This window comes from Corvus moneduloides, chromosome 1 (assembly GCF_009650955.1).
Source record: "Corvus moneduloides isolate bCorMon1 chromosome 1, bCorMon1.pri, whole genome shotgun sequence".
Classification (NCBI taxonomy): Eukaryota; Metazoa; Chordata; class Aves; order Passeriformes; family Corvidae; genus Corvus; species Corvus moneduloides.
The window spans coordinates 135,204,648-135,210,820 of record NC_045476.1 but is presented as its reverse complement, the minus strand read 5'-3'; positions in this window follow the sequence as shown (position 1 = coordinate 135,210,820).

The following is a 6,173-nucleotide window of genomic DNA, read 5'->3' as shown; positions in this document are numbered from 1 at the left end:
GCAGCTATGTAGTCTTTTTTTTTCTTGCTTCTGCAAGATTTACAAAGGAGTTTCCATGTAAAAGTGAGTCTGAAAGAAGTTTTACGGGTCCTGTAATATTTGTGTTTTTCAGAGTGCCTGATCTTTGTTCATTTTGAAAGGAGCAGCTAGGTATTTTCTTTGTAATTGTTACCTCTGCAAATTCAGCTTCGACTTTCAGAATCAAGCTGAGTTCTTTGACACTACACTGAGAAAGAGGAAGTTGACGTGCCAATCTTGCAGTTTTCTTAGAATATATTTAATCTAATTTGCATGGGAAGTTCCACCTGAATTAAGACAATTAATGAATACACTTGCTTAAAATAGCATTTCAATTATCATCTTTCATTTCCTATATCCTTCCTTTAATTCTGGTGTCATTTCAGGGATTATTATTCACACACATTACTGTTACCCCACATGAATGAGCACAAACAACATAGAAACTCCCTCGAATAGCTTTTGTGTGTGTGCATGTGTGTCTGTGTCAGAAAACCCCAACTATGTATATATGGTTATTTCTATTTTGTGCTCAAACATTTGCATTTCAGAGGCCTATGTGTCCTGTGTGTCTGCCCTCTCTGTAGACTCTTTGGGGTTTTTTGTCCTGCACTGCTTTTGTTAAGAAAGTGGTTTCTCTTTTTTTTTTTTTCCCATGTTCAGTCAGCTAATTAAGTAGGAAAATGTTAGTCTTCCTTTTTTCAAGTTCATCCCTTTGTTTTTCTCAGTCTAGTTAATTTGTAAAAAGGAGAACTGTGGTCATTGTATTAGCACTAGCATGAAACTCCAGTGAGCTGACTTTCCCCTCTTTTTTCAGGGGGAGAAACAAAACCTTTTAAGAGACATAAACATGTAAATTATGTTAAAGTACTAATGGTAACAGGAAGATCTCTGGGGAGGGGTTTTTAAAAAGCCATGAAGGTCTGGTTGGTGTTCATTTTCTCACAGTCCAAGGATGGACTGTCCAGAATTCCTTTCGTTTCTGTACCAGTAAGGTTATTCAGATCTAGTCAATATTTCAGAGTGGTAACTGAAAAGTAATGTGTAATGTCTGGTAAATTTTTCCATTTCATTCCAACGCATGGCTGGCACTGGGACCTTCTTCACGCAGAAGGCACATCCTTGTCTGCAGGGTGGCATTTTACTGCACAACAGCCAGACGCAGAAGTGACCCTGTGCTCCCCACTCAGCTGACAAGTGGGGCAGAGGCGTGTCACAGAAGCGATGATTTTGCGTACTGAGAAGGGGGTCGGAAGGTTGCCACCTCTCCTTTTGAGCAGCATCTGGTAGACAATTTTCTGCCTAATATTGTCAATCATTCCCTTGTTCTTGAAGGTGCCTGGCTGTCCTCCCAGCTGGAGTGAGAACTTCAGTGATCACTAGAAAGCAAAACAAATGCAAAGTTTACAAAGGGAGTGTGGAGAAGGCAGGTCCCCGAATAAAGAAGTTGGCAGGGGCTCAAATGCCTGGGATTATGAGGGGAGTGGAACACACACACAGTTAGTGCACATGCTGGTTTGAATACCAAAGCTCAAACGAATACATTTGTTGCACACCAAAAAGTGAAAAGTAAATGACTGTTTGAATAGATTATATTTGAAAAAAATGTGATTAAATGTGCAATAAATTGAGGGTTTCTTTGCTTCCTATTGCTGCTAGATTTTTTTAATGCCAAGAACTGAAGCATAGCATCAGTCTGGGAGGAGGCAGGAGCAGGGGGGATCTTGTCTCTAGTGATAAAAAGCTAGCATTCACGGCCAAGGGGAAAAAATGTTCAGAAATTAAAGAAAATAAAAAATGTATTCTTTCCTTGAAGGCATATACAAAAGAGGGGGAAAAAAAAGAATAAAAGAAAAAAAAAAGCTGAGGCAGGATTCTGGGTGGTCCAATAAAATGCCTGCTGTGATGTAGCCACCTGCTCCTATGACATAAACTAAAGCACACCTGTACTAGTGCTTGATAGCTGTGGCTAGTGCTTCTCCCTGCTGGAAGCTGCATTGGTCCGTGGTGGAAGCAGTTCTGGGACCAGTGAGCAGGGAGGTTACAGAGTGGTGCCTCCTTTAGCATTACAGAGAAATCTCTGCTTTTTGAAGTAAAAGGAACTTCTTCCCTTGATGTGATGTCAGGCAAGCTTTGCCTGCAGTCATGATCACAGTATAAAGTAGCAGCTGAATAGAACAAAATGCCAAACAGATCAGTAAATAATTATATTAAAAATAGAGGAATACTTAACTGAACGATGGACTAAATAAAATGCTTGGGAAAAATATGTATCGTAAGACAACTCCACCCAATGTTTATCAGCACAGAGTAGTTAATGGCAGTGCTAGGGAAAGCTACGTTTTTTTCTGTGGCTAGTGCACAGGGCTGGCCAGTGGGTATACTGAAAGAAGTTAGACAATAATTATTCAAGATGAACTGAAAAGCTGTCAGTGTAATTCACCAGATTGCTCTAGAAGAACTTCTAGAGGGAGATATATATGCTTGTATGTACGTATCATTCGAATTGTCTCATGTGTCTTTAGAAAGAGAGAAATTTCATTTTTGAAAGTATGAACTGATTGTTAAGGTTAGAGGCAAAGAAGCATTTGAAACATTTCTGCTGTCTTGGAGAGCTGTGTACACAAACGGACTGTGAATGTGCACATTAACTTTTAATAAGCTTGGAAATCATTGACATGTAAACAGCTCTTACTCCAGCCAGAGCCTGTACTTGGGTTAGAGGCATATTATGCTGTGGTACAATCATAAGATATCTCTGTTGAACTAAGTGATACCATATTTACCACATATATCACAAGAACTTACTTTATGTCAGGCCATGGCTATGGGCCAGATTGTTCAGCAGATAACCCCAGGAGTGCCAAGACTGAGTCTCGGGCAAAAAATGTTTATGTGTGATAGTGGATTATGACCTGTGTTTGACTCAACTATTTGTGAATGTAAAGATATAGAAGACAACTGTATCTAGGACCCCCTGACTTTCTCCATAATTTAGCTCCCCTGGGAAGCACTGGAAGGACAACAAGGGTTCAGCTTCAGCTCCATTCACACTGCAAGTCAGACAGACTGGGAGAAATGGAGCAAACAGTCATTTCTATCTTTTGTTTGCATCAAATATTGTGAGAGAAGTTATTCCTACTACAGCTCCAATCTGGCTCGCCTGGGAAGTGCTAGAAATCTTTAACCAATCTGTTGTAGAGTTGTCAACACTGGCTTCTCATTGCATTTGATACCCCAGCAGGAGTAAAAAGCATTAGCAGCTCAGATACTAATGGAAAGCCAGTCTTCTCTAAACCCCTTCCTGGGACTGCCCTGGCCATCAGCCTAGTGAACTCTGGATTGTCATTCCCTCTGGACCCCAAAACTATTTTGGCACCTCTCCCTCCACCAGAATTTGGTTACACTCTTCCTCTGTCACCCTGACCAACTCTTGTAGGGCTCACCTGCTGTCCTGCTCTGCTTTGAGATCTGATGGGCCATGATCTGGTGGAGTCCTGTGGAGAAGAGGCAGCATTTGGGGGGATGGAGCATCCTCCTGCAGGCAGGCAGGCCTGGGATGTTTTGTGTATTCCCAAGAATCTGTCTGAGCCTCTCTGCCTCCTGCCACCATGCTCCCAAACCAGAGAAGCCAGCTGAGTAGTTTTTGAACAATTGTTGAACTGACAGCTAAAATCCTGATAATTGGTTAAAAATCTTTGCTTTTATGTTCACCCACCAAACCTTGAGGCAAGAGGTGTCAAGTCAGCTGTACCTTACAGCAGGTCCCAGAACAAACCTGGCAAAAAGGCTGAACAGGGATTTCAAAGAGAGGCTGAAGTGTGAGCTGTCATGGGAGTTAATAGATGTGCCCGTACAAGCCCAGCTAGCCTTTATCACCACTGTTTTCTGCAAGAGATCCTTTGGTTCCCATTCTGGTTTTTGTGGTGTTCATGCTAGCACATATAATCCAATTCAGTGATAACACACTTGCTGCATATAGTTTCTAACTTTGGTTCTTGTTTTGCTGCAATTAAAACATACAGGACTTTGAAAAAATTAAGGAAGTCTCTCAGTATATATCCCAGTATGAGTCAGATAGGAATGGGACCCTTAGTAACACAATTATAATTCAGATAACTGTGGACACAGGCCACTAGGGAAGATCACAATTAGTTTCAGGTGGTATTCAAATGATACAAACCATTTCAAATAATTTGAAGACTAGGAGGTATTGGAATGATTCTATTTCTATGCCTTTGAGGTATAAGGAATTATGACTATCATTGAAATTCATGTTGAACTTCATGTTTAAGGTAAAACTTAAGCATAACTTCATTATGTCAAATCTAAACTCTAAATCTGAACATTCAGCATAGGAATAAAACCAAAAAAAGCACTTCTCTTTTTTTTTTTCTCCTTCTACAGATCTCTCCTTTATGCAACATCAGCTTCAAAAAACTATGACTGATCCACTCAGCCAGGTGTCAAGAAGCTAAGTACACACGTATTGGCAAGAAAGAAGACAGAACATCTTGCGGCAGCACGTACCAGGAGATTTGGCTGCTGTTCTGCTGAGATGGGCTGAGCCGACATTGCTGTGCAGCTGGTCAAAGCACTGGCAAAACATCTGGAAAAGACACTTTTGGGTGGGTGGGGAAATACTGCTGGAAGCCCTACTATGCCAGAATCTGCCAGCAATTTTGTTACGGATCTTGACCCAAATCTCTGGGAACCTTGAAATAATGAATGAAAACAACTGGTTTGTGGGTTGGGTTGAGAGAATTCAAACAACTTACATAGTTTGACATGAAAAGTAACTTCAGTATTTCTTTAAGAAGGGGTAGTGTATTATCTGTAATTCCTTGCCTAAAAATACTGTATGCTGTATTCCAGAATGAAAAATACCATTACTTTTTGAGAGGGACGAATTAACCTAGGGTGAAGCTTGGCCCCGTGGTGACAATATGTGTACATTTGGCCTGTTGGCAGGTCTCTAGAACAGAATGTGCAGGGAGAAAAGTACTGAACACTGAGAAGGGAATTACTCTAATTCACTTGTAGATGGAAAAGAATATACATATGCCTCAAAAGTAACGTGTAAACGCAGACTTAAGACTTACAGAGTTTAGGAAAAGCATGTGACAACCTTAAGTATAATTCAATCTCAGGAGGCATTAATGAATGGCATAGAAGCCTGTAGTAAATTTAAATGCTGACCACAGTAGCTTCAAACTGTTTGGAAACGAATTTAATTAAAAAAAAAAAACCTTCCAGAGAGGTATTTTAAAGCTTAAAGCACAGAATTTAAACCAGAAATTATTTCCCTAACTGTTCCAGATAATTTTCTTCTCAACAGTGTATAGATACCACTGCTTCAATTACTGATCTCGAAAAAATACCCAAACAATTTCTTAATTTTGTTTTTTTTTTTTCTCCAAAAGCTCAATTTTTTTCCTATTTATCCTTTTTTAAGGGGGAGAAGTGTAATAATTTTATTTTACTGAGGCCCAAGAAATCTGGCAGCCTGTCCTGCAGGTAGAGGTTGTCAAAGAATCACAGAATCAATTAGGTTGGAAAAGACCTCTGAGATCATCGCATCCAACATATGACTGACCACCACCACGTCAACTGAATTATAGCACCAAGTGCTATCTCCAGTCCTTCCTTAAACACCTCCAGGGACGGGGACTCCCTCCACCACCTCCCTGGGCAGCTCAGTCCCATGTTTAAACACCCTTTCTATGAAGAAATTCCTCCTGATGTCCAACCCAAACCTCCCCTGGCGTAGCTTAAGACTTTATCCTCTCGTTCTGTGACTGCTTAGCTGAGAGAAGAGGCCGCCCTGCACTTGGCTATAACCAACCTCCTTTCAGGTACTTGTAGAGATCAGTAACGTCCCCCCGAGCCTCCTTTTCTCCAGGCTAAACAACTCCAGCTCCCTCAGCCATTCCTCACAGGACTTGAGCTCCAGACCCTTCTCCAGCTTTGTTGCCCTTCTCTGGACACGCTCCAGCACCGCAATGTCCTCTCGGGCACCCCCGGCCCTCCTGCCGTGTAACCACAGCACAGGCGGGCAGGGCCGGTCCGAAGCGCCGCTCCCCCGGCAGGGCGCACCCGGGGCGAGGCGGGTGGGCGGCGGGGGCCGGCCTGCCCGGCAGCGAAATCCGCCCGCG